Source organism: Anopheles bellator, chromosome 1 (assembly GCF_943735745.2).
Source record: "Anopheles bellator chromosome 1, idAnoBellAS_SP24_06.2, whole genome shotgun sequence".
In the NCBI taxonomy this organism is placed as follows: Eukaryota; Metazoa; Arthropoda; class Insecta; order Diptera; family Culicidae; genus Anopheles; species Anopheles bellator.
Window position 1 is genome coordinate 18,065,999 of NC_071285.1, and position 16,360 is coordinate 18,082,358.

The window sequence follows — 16,360 nt, forward strand, 5'->3', positions numbered from 1 at the left end:
GTGAAATTCAAAAGCCGCCCCCGGGCCACGTCACGATGATGACACTTCTCATAACCCGGGTGTCGCCGTAAACATTCGGGGTCGTCTTATTAGGGGGGGGGGGCGTTTTTTTCTTGCTCTCTCTCTTTGGAAAAGCTGGGCAAAAACTTATGCTTGGCGTGCCGCGGAACCCTTCGCGAATGTTTACCATTTGTCTTGAGCGAAGGTACGGGGTGTGCACGCAAACTCCGGTCGGTCCGTGCCCGTCAGAACTTCTTCAATTTGGTGCCCGTCTCCTAAATTTCACATCTTCATTTTCTATTTCGCGTTTTGCCGTCCGCGGAAAAAAACTTGGACACATCGCACTGCACTGTCCGGTGAAAGTTTTGTTATAAATTTCACCGGCGGAATAACATAAATCATCACCAACATGGTTTCGGTGGGCTTCTTCGCAGCCTTCACGTCTTAGGTAACGAGGGTTCAGTTTTTTCTGTGCATACTAGATCGTTACTTACGGCAGCAATCGTGAGGTGAGGTGAGTCCCAGGAATCAATCGCCGCACTCTCCGATTCATTCGGTTTCACTGTGATCAATCTTCAAGCGCGTGCTTTGATAAAGCATCATCCAGCATAAAATAATGAATAAACAACATTACCAAAGTCCAGAGTTCCTGTGTCAGCGCGTGCATCAGCTTATCAGTGGAGCCTCGCGTCACGCACCTCGGCCCATCATTTAATTTCCCCGAAAGCGGGATTAAAGTTCAAGAACACCACGTAACTAAGTTGAAGTTTCGTTGGTAGATACTGTGACTTAATGGCTGCTTTGTCGGCTGTCTGCTCACTTTTGACAGTAGTAACAGGCTCCGTTGCCGATGATCCACGACAACCCCATTTTCCCCGTTTGGCTTCAGTAACCCACAATTGATTCGAATTTCGTCAGCCAGACTGGCGGTACATCCGGCAGGTTATCACCGTGACGGACATCGTGCAGTTCGAACCAGAATTCCGCGAACTGTTGGCCCACTTGCGGCCTGACCACAGATTGGGCAGGATTCGGGCCAGTGCGCCTGAACCGTGGCGTTAAGATTGGCCACGAAAGCGAGCGCCGCGCGATAAGCCGATTAATCACTGTGCCATTCGCCGATTCGCAGAATGTTCTGTTGTGCTTTGGGTAAACCCCCGTGATACGATGGCGTCTGGTCTGACTTTAAAAAGTCGAACCTTCGATCACGGAGTGCGATCAGGGGCGCGTGTATGTGATAAGCCTCGTGACGACTGTTGGCAAGGCCAAACCAGGTTGTTTGTGGTCCCCGTTCCCCAACGGGACGACCGCCATTGGCAGAGAATAAAAGGAAACTATTACACTTAAATGACAACATTTAAGAAAACTTTCAACCTCGCACCCATCGTTCGGATCCCACCGGGGTCTCTAGTCAATCCGTTCGGTCGGTCCGTACTTTTCGGCCACGTTTTGGCCCGGGCTTCGAACGGGCTTCGAATGGCTTCGAAAATTTTCAACCAAGGAAACCGAAGCCGATGAAAACTTTTCCAGTTAATGAACGGAATCGGGCAAGTTTTCCTTACGGCCCCACCGTTAGCCCGCCCACACGTCTAGGTCTTGATGGGAGGGCATGCGGGAGATTTACGGGAAATGAGAACCCTTCATTAAGCTCGGTTTGATAAATCCGTTTTGTCAATACTGGTGCTTCGAGGTGCTTCGGCGATACGATCGGGAGCTGATAGTTGGGCAGAGTGTAAGAAGGCGGCCAACAAACTATCGGCCAGATTCAGCATAAAAAAGGCCCGGTTGGCAGCCTGATAGAACCAGCGCCAGCGAACCGGCGCTGAACGATACTGAAAACAATACGAAAACTTTCGAACGGCTCGCCGGGCCCCAGCGGATCCTTCCGATCAACTTCCCGCCCCCAAGGGGGAAAATGGCGCAGTGGAACTTTTTGATAAACAGTGTACTGATTTAATTTTATTCATAATAAATTGAAAACTTTTCCCCGATCATTGACGTTCTCCTCCTTTTCACCCCACCGAGCGTTCCTTCTTTTCCAAACCACTCGGTGCTCGAAGCAAACGGATCGGATCGAGTTACACGCCGAGGATAATGTGAAAACAAAGCTTGTTTCGGCCAGGCTCGCTGAGCGGAGAAGATTCCCGTTAGCCTACTTCAGTGGACGGACACGCGACTTAAATCACTAATACCGGATTAAGCTAACGATTCGGTCGGTTTGGCGATAAAACAAAACTTTTAACGTTTCTTGGCCGACCGGGTGCAAGGACAACATTAATAATGTGTTTCCCTGGCCTATGACACCTGACATTTATTGTGCAAAACTTTGTCCAAACCATAAATACTGGCGACTCACTTAATAATCACCAAAAATCAACATCACAAGAGGCCGCGGAGAGAGAGCGAGCTAAACCAACCGGAAAACCCGGACTTCACAGCGTGTCGGGCGATGCAATCTCCAGCTTCCGTCGGTTTGAATAAAGCAGACGGAATAAGTGTGCATCGAAACTGCAATAACGTGGAACGTGTTCCGTGCTTATAGCAGCAGAAAGCTTCACTCCATAAACGGAAAACCACACGCTAGCGAAACAGCTGACTTTTTCCATTTTCCAACCGGGCAGCAACCAGAAATCGAATGAGGAAGGTAAAAAATCGAATCATAGCACAGTTCGAACGGCTTCGGTACGGAGAAACGTGTTCATAAAAGGGGCTGGCTGGCTCTTCAGCTGGCTGGGTTCGGTTCAGTTAATCCTGACCGTTTTTTTCTTCTTCGAACCAAGGAGATCCTTTCCATTGATTCTTTCTTTCATCACCTTTTCTCCGGGTGGCCAAACTCTGCGGGGTGGGGATTTTATCGGGCACCGGCCATATCGTGTTATTAAAATCGCGTAAGTTTCCCGTTCCGACCCACGATGCGATCATTGTAAAATAAACCAATCAAACACTGCCGTTTCCTATTATTTCAGCTAGCCCTTTGGTGCGCTGCCGTTAGATGCTCTTCGGGCGAAGTACAACTTTTGCTTCACTTTCGACGTAATGTTCTGTGCAACGGGAGTTCTCCTGGAGCAGTTCCAGTCCGGGAGTTCCCTTTTCGAATGGGGTGTGAACGTCCTTGTTAGAGGATGCTTTGTCGCTCCCCGGGGAAAGTGTTGAAACTGTGCAAACTTGCCACCTTTGCGCACATTATAAGTTTTCATCTGGTGCAAATGTGGCTACGGAACGACGGACGACTGTTTCCGGCTGTGTTCCCCGTGTTCGGAGCAATTATACTTCGGGCCAGAAAACGGGCTATAAAAATATCTATTTCGAAAGAATCTTCCCAATACAGTTCGGTACAAAAAAAAAAGTTCGGCACAACCAGCTCGACAACTGGCTACAAAGTACCCAAAATGGCCCCAGTGGCTGGCAAACGCCGGCAAATCGGTTGGCGCCGTTCTCCTTCGTCAAATCCTTAACCTTAAACTTTGGTGACACTTTGTTGGCTCGCCCCGGGTTTGGTTCGGTTTCAATTTCAACCACCCTTCGCGGGCCATCTTTTATCGGTTTAACAACTTCTCGCCACCGCAAAAGGTTTTAACTTATGTTTTGCTTCCCACCCAATTATTATTTCTTCGTTTCGCGCTCCGGTCCGCTCGGTTCGGTGGACCGATTTTCTTGGTGGCCCCCTCGGAGCCTGCGTAACTCATTTGCTAATTTCACTTTTCTACTTCGCAGCTGCGGTGCGGCCAGTTTATGGCAGGATCCTGACCGGGGTCCAGCCGATTTCAAGCTGGTAGCTGGTGTTTAAATGGTTCACTTCTCTGGCTCGCACTCGGATTTGGGTACGCATCAGCGTCCAGTGTGCCAGTAGCTGGGCGACGAAGAAGCATTACTTAGCACCGACCGGGATGGCTGGGAAAAGGATAACGAATGTCAGTGGAAAGTAACGCAAACGGAGACTGCAAAAAGACCGAGTCTGGCCATTCGAAGACTGAAGCAGCTCCGAAGTTATAATTTAATTCGCCAAAGTTGCAGATTTTTTCACGCGGTGCGAGCGGCTGTGACGTTCGCAGGTTTCTTTTTGGGGATTGTTTCGCGCCGAATGCCCGTTTGCCCTGGCTCCAGCTCCATTACAGGATTGGCGGGACCGCAAAGATCCGCTGTAACACGGACCGATGACGATCGGCAATCCGATGCACAATTCGGGTACAGTGCGCCTTGCAGCTGCTGGCCGCTGCACTTTCGCATATTGGTTCGGTTCGGTTGTTCGGGCGAAAATTAGTTTCTTTTTGTGACCGGCCTCGGTTTGACGGGGATCCAGATACGGGGGCGCTCCGAGTGAGGGTGAAAAATTATAATCATTTTACAATTTCTTCGCCAGCACGGTGCCGCCACGTCAGCGCCGCGCGCGAATGGCTGCCAATCCTCGGTGACCGGGGCTCGGGGGGCTTGATTATAATTTAATAAAATTATTTTAATGCTAGTTTTAATTCTCCACTCCCCGACGAGGCGAACCCCGTGCTTCGGTTGGTGCTTCTGAAAAGAAAAGAAACAGCTGTGCCACGGTCGTCGCATAAAACCGGGACCGGGACCGGGTAGAACCGTGAGTCGGACCGATTCGCTGCAGATGCACCGTGAAAGGACCGTGTGGAGGAAGAAGCTTGCCATCAGCTAATTCCCGTCAGTGCCGCTGCCGCTGATCCGTTTTCCGTTGGAGTTGGCAAATTTTTCTGGGGCTTTTTCAGCGTCGTGGTAGCCAAGGAACGCACCAAAGCTGGAGGCTCACGTGGCACCGGGGCGAAGGATTACCCGTTAAGACTAATTATGGAAAAAGTGTATGTGTGTGACAAAAAATGGGTTTCGGGTTGCAGTTTAAAAGGCACCAAAAAGGCCGTTCCCTTTTACGGGCCGAATAGCCCAATGCGCCAACCAGCACAATTGAAAGAAAGGCGCAACAAGACTGGGTCGTAAGTAATGCGGCTGAAGCTGCAGAAGCATCTGCCAGGAGTTTAATTAGCGTACGGAAAATTACTTCACGAAATGGGACACACATGTCGCAGGTGTGTTGGGGTCCTTGGTGAGGACAAACGCCTCTACGACAGAGTTTAGTATCGCGCAGCATACATTTAAAGTGTTCGGAGTTAGAGTAACAGTTCGTAGAATCGCAAGGAACGCCGAAGTGATCGAAATTCAAATTCGTCATTCGGCAGAGCTCATTTTGGGGTAAAACATTCACCGATCATCTGCAGCGAAATCCCGTACGCTTGGCTGACCGGCAAAAGGACGCGAGTTCGAGTTATGCATAAAGTATGCGGTTTGACTTCTACCATGGCTTTTCATTCTCTCCTCTCTCTCTCTCTCTCGCTCACCGCCACTCAAAACGGGGTAAACACTCTTCAATTAAGCCGTGGCGATCGATTCGGCACGGATCGTCGGGCAATCGATGCTCGTTTATGCACACCCGGGGCCGCCAGCCAGCGCTGGCCACCGACGCGGAGATGATTGGCCTGTAATGGGCCGTGCGTTGCAAGGAACACGTACACCGGCGCCACCCAAAGGTGTCGTTTCGGTCATTTGCTGCGGTGGCCGTGTGTTAATTTTTGCACCCATTGACTTTCGGGGTGGTTTTATTTTCCACGAAGGACCGCTCCGAAAAACGGGGTGAGTTTAACATATTTTTTGCCGTGGGCGCCGTGGGTCTCGTCATAATTCGCCAACGTACCTTCAATCCTGGCAGGGGTTCGTAGAGGAAAAAAAAAACAGAAACAAGCACGCGAATCCCGGTAAAGATACTTGCGGCCATGCGGCGCTACGCTGGCGAATGAAGCAATTAATATTCATTCTGATAAATGAATTCGTAAACGAGGCGCATTTTTATGATTTTCCATTGCACCCGCCCGCCACGGTGAGGGCAGGGTACATTAAAACGGGAGGGGCCCATTGGCCTGCCCCACCGGTCCTCGGCAGCACACACAATAAGCAGTCAGCAATAATTGTGGCACCGGGCGGGCTGAATAATGGTCTGCGGGTGGTGCATATTTGTCGTGCGTCGCGGTCGGTCAGGCTTTTCCCGCGAGCCCACACCCTCTGGGATTGGAAACACTCAACGAGGCGGAAAAGTGCCGGTTTGTTACCTATTGCCGGTCGGCCAATCGAAGAACAATCGATGGCGTGTTTTATCCACCACAAACTGACGCACCGCCCGTTGATGTTGCGCACAAATGGCGCGTTTTTGGTAGTCTTCGGTGCCGCAACGTAATTACGCACTAGGATTCTTTTCGATCCGATTGATCTTTTCGAGTGGTTTAATTATTGTGTAATGTTACGCTTTTGTCGCCGACGAGTGGCATTAATGGCCGAGTTCGTAGGTGGACAAGCCATTAAAACCCACGGACAGATTATTACAGCGCATTAAATTCTCATTTTTTAAATTTTTTTAAGTACAAGGTAATTCATTTTGTTGTTTAAACAAAAAAATAAAAAACCCATGACATTTAAACTTTTATGAAAGAATTTTTATGATTTTTTGTTATTTTTTTATCATAAACTTTTATGCTGTTCCATTTTGCATGATATACAATATGGTTTGGATGGCCATTTCGGAATCAATAGCAACAGTCGATTCTGATAACATAATTTTCAATGGCTTTTTCGGGTGTTTGGCCATAACTTGCCGAACGTTATTTTTTAAGTGTTCCAAAGTTGCAGGCTGGTCAGCATAAACACGATATTTTCCGTAGGTCCACAAAAAGAAACTATGATTTTCAAACTGTGAAATGTATGTAAATTATAAAATATCAGCCCTGTAATTTCGAAACTACAAAATGGAGAACCCTGTACTTCTTTGTAGCAATATGGTTTCCATTTTTACCTCGCACAACATCCAATGCAAGTGAAAAAGGAACTCCAAATGGTCGCCAGTTGCTAGCTTTACGGAAAGTGCAGCGTGATCTTTACAAAGCCCTCTAAACAGTGACTCGCAAAGATGCTGAAAGTAAAATAAGTAGTAACGAATATTAAATTCCCACTAGAAGTTCATGAAGATTCAACAAAGCATCTGCATAGGAAAATTGGAAAACTCTCCCGGAACGACTCTGCACGGGTGCATCACCTGCCACGTGGCGTGATGTTTGCCAAGCAGCCGGAAGCTGTGACGATGGAGACGCCATTGCCTATGAATTTTTGCTGTCGACAACCAAAACGGAACCACATCCCTCCTTAACCAGGTCACTGTTTCGCGCGCGCTGATGGCCGACGGTGCCGATGGGCTTTTTGTCTTGCAAACAGTCAAGACAAACCGCCCCGGTGGCCCGGTGACCAGCGTGACCAAGTTTTAGATAATTCACTTTGCACCCGAACAACAACCGAGCGGACGTCGGGTTCTGTGGATTCGATGCATCGTTTCCAAACCGACACAGGCTAGTCACAGGGCCGAACGACGCACGCGATGGCCATTTTGATTCAATTAAATCTTACCCCAGGGAGCGTACCACCCGCGAACTTGCCGGCCATTTCGCGGGGTCCAACGAGAGGTTTAGTTCGCGAAAGAACGAACCGCAACGAACCGTGTGACGGCCAAGGGGCCAACAAAAAGTCAACAACCAGACGCTTGTGTCGTCACCTAGCACAACGGGTCCTTAATTAAATGCTACCTGCCTGGCCTCTGCCAGGTCTGACGATTCCGCGTCTAAGGACACTCCGAACGGAAATCGGTGGCCTATTCGCGCACAGTTGATGGATCCTTTAGAATGTCCTGAAAACGTTCGCTTCGAATCGAACCGAACGCTCTCGGTGAACGCGACTGTGAATCTTCAGAATTAATTGATCCTAAACCCAGACCGGGTGGGCGGAATTCTTGGGCAGGAAACTTTTGGCGAAATTTAACGCGCCCACTTTTCCCGAACCAAATCCCACACCCACTCCGGAACACTAGTAATTTTCCAATTGAAACTCTTGCCTCGGGCATCCAACACGGCGGGTTATTATTTAAAGCATCGTTTGGCCCCGGACTGCCCGCCACTCGATGATACTTTAGTCATTAGCCAAATTAAGGCGAAATAATCAAAGGGTCAAAGTTGGTACTCGGCACGGTTCACTTTCGATTCAGACAGCCCGCCAGCCGTCGGTTATCGGTACGTGCTTAAAATAACTTTCCACGTTTTCTGCAACGGAAATGGAGGTTTCGCAAATTAAAGATCCACTCCGGTCCTCGGGCTGAGGCGACCACTTGGTCTGGTTGCACCGATTGTGCTTTTTGTGTCGCTAAAATATTCATTCACGTGACAGTCGCTTCACCTTCAGTTCTTTTCTCAGAGTCACATCTGCGAAGGCCAGCGATGGGAGGGTTTTTTGACTACTCCCTGCTCGATCTTGATGGTCTAGATAATTTCCAGTTTTACGTCGGCGCCCCTTACGGGGCACGGGGGCCATTGATCGGCATGAAACTTGTTTCTTCGACTGCTAATCAACGACGCCAACTAAAGGCCCTTCGGGCCGTCCCAGGCCACGGTGCATTATCGAATGCACTTAAAAAGGGATTGGTTGGGTTGCTTTGGTGCCTGTGTGTGCCCCGAAGGCCGTCTGCAGAACACCAAGCGGAGAACGGGCCTTTCGGAACCGGTTCTCCGTTCGGGGACCATGCCCGTTAAGAACCAGAACTTGCTGTTCGCCGTTGGGCACACACGGGCGTAAACGGTCGGGAGCCGGGTCCGGTGCCACGATCGATAGCTAAACGGTGCGTGGGGACTAAATCACAGAACCAGAAACGATACGGCCTCCGCAATACGTACATCAAATTGAGCGCCAACGGTAATAATCACTTCCCGCCCCGGCCAAGATCCTGCTGCACCGTCGATCGGAGGGTTCCAGCGATTCGAGCGAAGAAGCACTTTCTCCCAGAACAACGGCGGTGCAACAGCACGCTGGCAGCCCTAATGTCCTCTCACGTGCGGAGCAGGACCACTTACACGGGATAATGTTTCCGCAGCGATGGGGGCCCGGGGGCCCTCCTTCAGGGACGATTTCTTTCGTGCAGACACCGAACACCGCAGTTCCACGGTTGCGGTTTAATGGCGCAAATGGCTAATTAGGGTCGTTCTTTAGTTGCACACTCACTAGCACACAATAACACCCGCGCTCGTAGCACTTTGCTGGCCGTGCGCTAATCCAAGCGTGCGAAAACCACTTCCTTCCGCAGATTGTAGCGGAACTGTTTTTGATTCCGATTTCGGCCACCCGGATGCGTTGCCGGCACGAACCGGCCCGATTTTCGTTTCGCCTGCGATTTGCTAAATTAATGAAACGCGCGTGTTCCGAGGAGCCAGCCAGCGCCACGTGGACGGTTTGCAGTTTCGCGCGCAGCGTCAGGTCGCGTACGTAACGCGTCTCCGTCCGGCGGCACGGGTTTTCCAGCTCCTTACAGCAGCAGCCACTCGCGCGAGAGCTCTGAAAACGACTAACTCGGCCCGTCCGGTCTCCGGTGGCCAGTCCACTCGACGGGGAGCACAATCGCTCGGCGTGAGGCGTTACGCGGCGCGCGATTGGTAACGCAGCCGGCCGGTTTCGTTCGGGCGATTGTTTTGGTTTGCCTTCGCCGACTGCTCGGGGCCGACGATGATAAAAAGGCGCCTTGGTTCCTGCGATCCCCAGCGCGCGAATCGAGCAGTTTCAGGACCGCTGCTCGAACGGGCGGACGAGCTTCGTGTTCGTGTCGGGTTCGGGTTCGTTCGCACGTGCAACGTGTTCCCGATGGCGCCGGAAAAGCGGATGTATGGGAAAACCGTCGGGAGCACAATTGTCACACTGTTGTTCCGGTCCTGTCGGTCCGTCCGACTGGACTGGACTGTCAATTTCGCTCATCGTCAGCTTCCCGGGGTGAGGACTCTGCGGGTCGAACTGATTGGCCTTGAGGGGCAGAGATCAGTAGGCCGTTTTCGTCGAAGGCGAGTTGCATCGAATCGAGGCTGTAACAGTTGCCGGGAGATTTTTAAACGAGGTACTTTAAAGGTATTACTTTTAACTTTTGTGAGGGGTTGTTTAACTATACAGGTTTAACACTCTTTCAAACAGTTCAAACATTGTTAATATCAGTCTAGTTAATAGACAGTCTAGACATTTTTTTATGAATTTAACGGTTAATTTTTTTTCTGAATAGAAATAATTTAATAGAATCAATAAGTAATAAAATAAATAAATTCAAGCTTTTCCTCATTAACTGCTCCATTCATAAAACATAAGTTATTACTCAATGCCACGTAGCATAACATGTAATTTAAATAGATTTTAATCAAGATATTTTCATTCCAATCATTTTGATACCTTAGAATTATTAAATAGTTGCAATGCCAATAATAAAGATACAATCAGGTTAAACAAAATTAATAAAATGTAAGTTCACTTGATAATCGTACATTTAAAGAATATTAACTTTTACATTTAACCAATTGAAAAATTAGTAAACAGTTTCATTAATTTCTTTAATTGCCTAAATTATATAAATTGTTAGGAGTGAGAAATCGTGCCAACACAAGATATAAAACTATGATATAAACGAACACAAAACTTCTAAATTTTTATTTGGTTTATCATTCATTAAATAAAATGGACAATAATCAATAAACCATCCTACAAGCATCCCCGATTAATAGCACTCAATTACGGCCAAATCCAATCCGCTGCATGCATCAGACGATTCACTGTCGCTCTTATCAGTTTCACTTCCGCCTAATCGTCCTCCAAATAACATGCTTCACTGTAAACTCCGACTTCCCCATTTGAAGTATGTTTATTTACATCTGATTTCGAAGTGATTTTTGATAATTTCCTGTTCACAGATAGTGCCACTTCTCCGGGGGGCATTCAGCCACCATTCGACAATCTCCTCAGCGGTCAAAACATCGCCCCGATCACGACCGGCCGTGGCTTCGGGTAGACCTCTGACACATTTTCAGTGCCCCGACGGAAGATTAGAGCAGATTATTAATCGTTAGCTGTTGATTAAAATTGATTAAGCGCCGCAACGCACCACGCCACGCTTCACGTGACCGAGGCGCGTGAAGCGTGATCCGCGCTGATTTTAACAAACCCTCGGTGTGAAGCGAAGAAAAACACGAAAAATAAAGTCAGTTGGGGGTGGCGCGGTGTTTCAATTTTGGACATTGTTTGTTTGCGTTTTGCAGTCGCCTCGGGGCGGGCAAAGTGTCACTGATCCGTTGCCAGCCATCAAGGTCCCGAACCCGGCGGGGATTTACTGTCCGCTGTCCACTAATCCGGATTAACCGACCACCCGACCTGCAGAACGTTGAGCCACCCCGAACCACCACCGAGAGAGAGAGAGAGAGATCCCAATCGACACCAGAGACGTCACGTTGCGGTTTCTTCCGGGATTGTCACGCCAGTGACAATAAGGCGGAAAGCGAGTCCCGCGTCCCGTGGGAGCGAATCGTTCCTTGCCAGCCTACAGAGTAATGGGAAATACAGCCTCCTCCAGGGAGGAAGCAAATGATTGTTGTAAATTGAATTATTACCACCACTTCTGTGGTCCGATACAAACGTCGCCGACGCCTCCGGCCAGGACGATGCCGACAACGGCACACAACCCAAATCGGACCCCATAATGGCGTTAGCATTTGCTTCGTTTCGGTCGGGCGTTGGTTGTGATTCGAACTACACTCGGTGGCGGCGTCTTCACGGGAAAGTGTCCGTATGGAAAGTGTCGCGGCAGCCACGGCGGGGTGGTGAATTAACTCGTGGCGAAAGTTTGTCGGAAATCTTAATTAATTTATGGCTTTTGATTTGTTTGTTTGCCCAACGCCCCCCCGCACGGTAGGAGGTTACTCGTTGTCGGGCCACTTATCGGGCCGCTCACAATGGACACGGCTAGGAAAGGCTGGGCTTGACAATTTCTGCCACACACTTGCAGTTTCATATTAATATTTTTTTCCACCCCGAAGAAGGATAAAATGCGCCACCGGAGCAATAAATCTTGATGCGCCCTTTTTGGCCGTAAAGACACCTCCGAGACTGTGGCGGGCCAACCGTGCCAGGCTCGGGTACTTTCAATAAGTGCCACGCATACAGTCGCGCCGCTTGAGCTTGTTAGACATAGTGTTGTGCGCCAACGGAACTGCCAATTGCAGCCAGGAGCCACGCTCCGGAATGGCACAAGTTGCCGACTTTCGGTCGGGAAGTTCTTGTATAGTTGCCTCGTTCCGATGACGATGAAGGACGCATCGCTAACGGGTTGGCGGTGGTGATGATGTAGAGATGTTTCGATCATTATGAACACGGGTCGGGAACACGCTACTTGTGCATATATTTTCACCTTCCCATGGTGTTAAAAAAAACCCGACCAAGGAAGAAACGCAAACGAAAAAGAAGCAAAAGGACGTGCAATTCAAAAAGTGACGCAGTGAATGGGAACCCCCTGCCAAGTTCCCCGGGCCACGAGGCCGGGGTCTGGCTGTCAAACTTCGTTATACAATTTTAATAAATTTTATTTCGTTTCTTATTCATATGCATTAAATTTATTTTTGCAACCTTCGGGACACGCCCGCCAGTGGGGCCGTGGGGAAGAGAGGTGGAGCCGTGGTGCCAAACGTGGCACCACTTGCGTGTAGCCCGAAGGCGATCCTCCGGGCTCGTGGTTCGGGCCCGGATACTGTGTTTGTCGAACTTTTCGGTGGTCATGATTTTTAATATGCTTTAATTAACTCCACTCGCAACTCACGGCGGTGGTCAACGGTGGATACGCCACCCACACATACACACGGGACACCGGGTGATGAATTATGGGGGCGCGCAGGAGTGAACTTTTTCGAAAAAGCAATTTATTTCAATCTCCTTTCCGCGCTCCGACCCACGGTCGATCACGCCGCGGTATGGAAAAACGATGAACGGGAAGCGGGAAGCGGCACAGTTTTGGGGTCACAGTTTTCCTTCACCCACAGAACCCAGGTTTGATGCTGTGTCGCGCGGCCAACATCATTTGCATTCGACGGATCGACCCGGATCTCGCGTGTGCGTCTTTCGTGCGCTTTCGGCGACGACGAGCATCATGCATCCATATTTATAGCGCAGCCACCTTCGTGACCCGCCTTTCGCCAAGACACGGGCTAGGGCCACCGTAAACCGACCATCCTACCAGACGGACCATTTACTTCACCGCTCCCCACCATGTACCAGCGCGGAACGTAGCGTGTTGCATTTGTGCAATAATGCAATATGCTAATTATTACGTGGGCAAACGATGACACAGCTTCGCAGACACTCCGCAGCTGCCATTGTGCTGCAGGAAGGGTTGCCACATAATTACTGCCTTTGTTGTTTGCCTATGCAGTTGTTTGGATCGTACCAATAAACGAACCAAACCCTTACCTGATTTGGGAACGGTACAAACTCACAACAAATAAAACTACACAAGTCTGACAATTGTGAATTTTAATACAGTAAAACGGGCCCATTATTTGACCTGTTTTGCGGTCCAACAATTCCAACATTTGTTCACCTTAGCTGTATTTATTCAAGTATTGTACGCCCAAAGCGCAAGGTTTAATAGGATTTGAGGTCGCTCCACGACTGACGAACTGTCCCGGACGAACCTGGTCGCGTCTAGCAAGAGACAAGCGATCATCGTTCTCACAACTTTCGTCGAAGCGTAGGGCCCCGTCGTCGTTCCGGTGGCCAGGGCGGCCCTAGCCCCCGCCTGTCAATGTTGGTCTTAGTGTTTGATGTTAATTGAAATCAATTGAATTTTCAATTACTCACAAACCGCACGCCGTACGCCGGGCCGTGCGCTTGCGTGAGTTATCATTTGCGTAGAGTTCAGCTGCGGAGGCGTCAATTATGGTTGTGCGAATGACGATTTGTTGCGGCCACGCCACGAACACGGCAGACGGTTTTGTGAGGCGGCGAGGAGCCGATAAGCAACCCAGAACTCGGTGTGGCAGATTATGAATGGATTAAGGTTAACTGGCGACGGCGGTGGCTGTTGTGGCCCCTCGTTGCCCGCCACTGCGGCTTATAAGAGATTTAGCGTGCCTTCGTTGAATCTCTTCCATCGCGTGACTAACGGAATCGGCTTTAAACCGGGCCAAACGGGAAGGCACTTTAGTGATCCGGATTAGTTATTTAATTTTATTTATTTATTGAAGAATTGTCAATGAGCGGCGGGAAATTTAGCCGATAGTCAAGAAGGATGCCTCAAGATCCCGAACGCGGTCAGGGCGTTTGTGAACGTGTAAAACTAAGTGGGATTTCATTTTTCGCTAGATGTAGATGAGTTCAGCCAGAGACGTACTAGTTGATCTTTTGGGCATGAACACATGTTGGTTATCCCTGGTAGGAGTTTCTCCAACACCAGAATCACGAAGACCTTCGCGCAGGCACTGAGCCTCCGTAGTTGTGGGGCTTATTTTTGTAACCGTTTTTTAATATACTGTTGTGTTCAATAAGTTCGTATGGTTGGTATCAAAGAACTACGAGCTTGATTTTTGTCTGTTATATTGGAACACTCTTCATATGAACGAATATGTTTCATAGTTTCATATCAATTGGTCACTTAATTTCTTTTACAAGCCATTTAGTATCGACGCGTCACAGTATTTTTTGCAACGGAAATAAATCAAGTGTCGTGCAGTAATTTAATTTTTACTTTTGAGATGTTTGAAGGAATTTTATGAACGAATGTTGTAAGTGTATAAGGGCTCTTCTCCTTTAATTAGTTCATTAAAAGAGGGGTGTCTAAATACAACGTGGTCGAAACAGCTTTCAAGATGATCCACACTAAAAACGGCAAAAATCCAGGCACAATAACTGAAAACGTAGAAAAAATACAGGATATTGTATTGGAAAATCGTCGAATCACTGAAAGAGATTTAGTACAAGATCTAGGCTTTTCATTGATCAATATAAATATTATTTTCGTTAAAAATTCAACAATGCACCCGATCACAAGAGCATTTTGAAAATGGCAGAAATCCGTGAATTAAAATTCGAACTGTTCGAGTATCCACCGTATTTACCATATTTTGCCCTAGGTACTTTCATCTATTTTCAGGTCAAAAAAAAAAAATCGTGCGTGAAAAGCGATTTTCATCAAATGAAAATGATGACATCATAACAGCAATGGACGTGCATTTCGAAGCACTTCCAGTTTCTCACTTCAGGGATGGAATTTATAAGTTGAAGTCTCGTTTGAACAAGTATATTGATGTTCAGGAAGGCTATACTGAATTAGAAAGTGTATTTCAAACGATAAAAATCTGTTTTCCTTGTCGCCTATACGAACTTATTGAACAGCCTAGTAAAACACTAATTTAAACCCACACATGATGGCCTGACGTGGATTGACATGTTAAAAATGGGCTAGGGTTCTGCATTGCTGGAGAATGTTGGCAGAGATAAAATCGGGACTAGGTGTACATGATCCGGTCAGGTGGTGCATAGTTTTTTAATTTAAACTGCTTTTTGTTTGGTGATCTCCATTTCCAACCTATCTAACGCTGTCCATACTATGCAAATTAATTAGAAAAAACCTACCATAAATAAATTTCCTTACCTTTCTATGTCCACTATGCTGTAACGTTTATTTAAAGCCCCATAAGCTGCAGGCGAAAATAATCGTTATTTTGAGCTTTGAAAGCATCACACGTTGGCGTCCCCGGGGCGTATCGTAAATTAATAACATAAACTCGCACCCAAATGCGCATTATGGGCTCGCACTCCGGCTCGGGTCCGAATTCTTTTGTGTTGAGCCGCCGGCTTCAAGACGGGTACCAGCTTGACCAGCAGCCGGAACGATGAGCACCAACGATGAATACCAACTCGTCATCGTCGTCCTTTCGGCCTGGTTGACCGGGGCCGAAACGCGGCACTGCGGCACCCAAAAACGTGTCCTGGCCAACGTCATTTTGCGCGCTTGCGGCCCTACGGCCCAAGCGATCCTCAATGAATGATGGATCAAATGCACCTATAGTGCACCACGCGCGGCAGTAATCTTCGTCCGTCGGTCGGTTTGGTTGGCGTTTCGCCAATTCCATCGTCACTTTGGGCCCGGTTCGTGACACGAGGTTCGGCGGCCGGGCCCCGGGAAATGGCCGGTCATTTAGAAGCCAGCGCGTGGCATGGCACACAAAAAAAGAAGATAGAATGGCCCATCGGAAGACGAAACGCGGGCATCGTTTAAATATGCGTCCGAAGGATGGGGTGACCATTGTGATGAGGCCTGCCCCACAGGGAGCCTACTCACACCCCGCACTCGTTTTGACGCGTGTGTTCGTTATTTAAGTCAAGCCATCCATCCACTTCCGGTCCGGTCCACCGGTTAGTGAATGGCCCAGCTGGCGCCGAAGCTTATCCTCCGTTTTTGCTGGCCAACCGAGCC

General features: G+C 48.7%; 1 protein-coding gene across 2 annotated transcripts in view; it reads right to left on the reverse strand.

Annotated features, from left to right (window-relative positions):
• LOC131205995 (uncharacterized) overlaps positions 1 to 9,395 on the reverse strand; it is a 35,799-nt gene extending 26,404 nt beyond the window's left edge. The window contains exon 1 of one of the 2 annotated variants that reach the window (XM_058198342.1): positions 8,946 to 9,395. The gene's annotated coding sequence lies outside the window, so the exon portion shown is untranslated. Of the gene's footprint in view, positions 1 to 8,768; positions 8,868 to 8,945 lie in introns of those variants that run through there. The other variant, XM_058198349.1, reaches the window with a different exon arrangement.
• Positions 9,396 to 16,360: the final 6,965 nt, after the last annotated feature.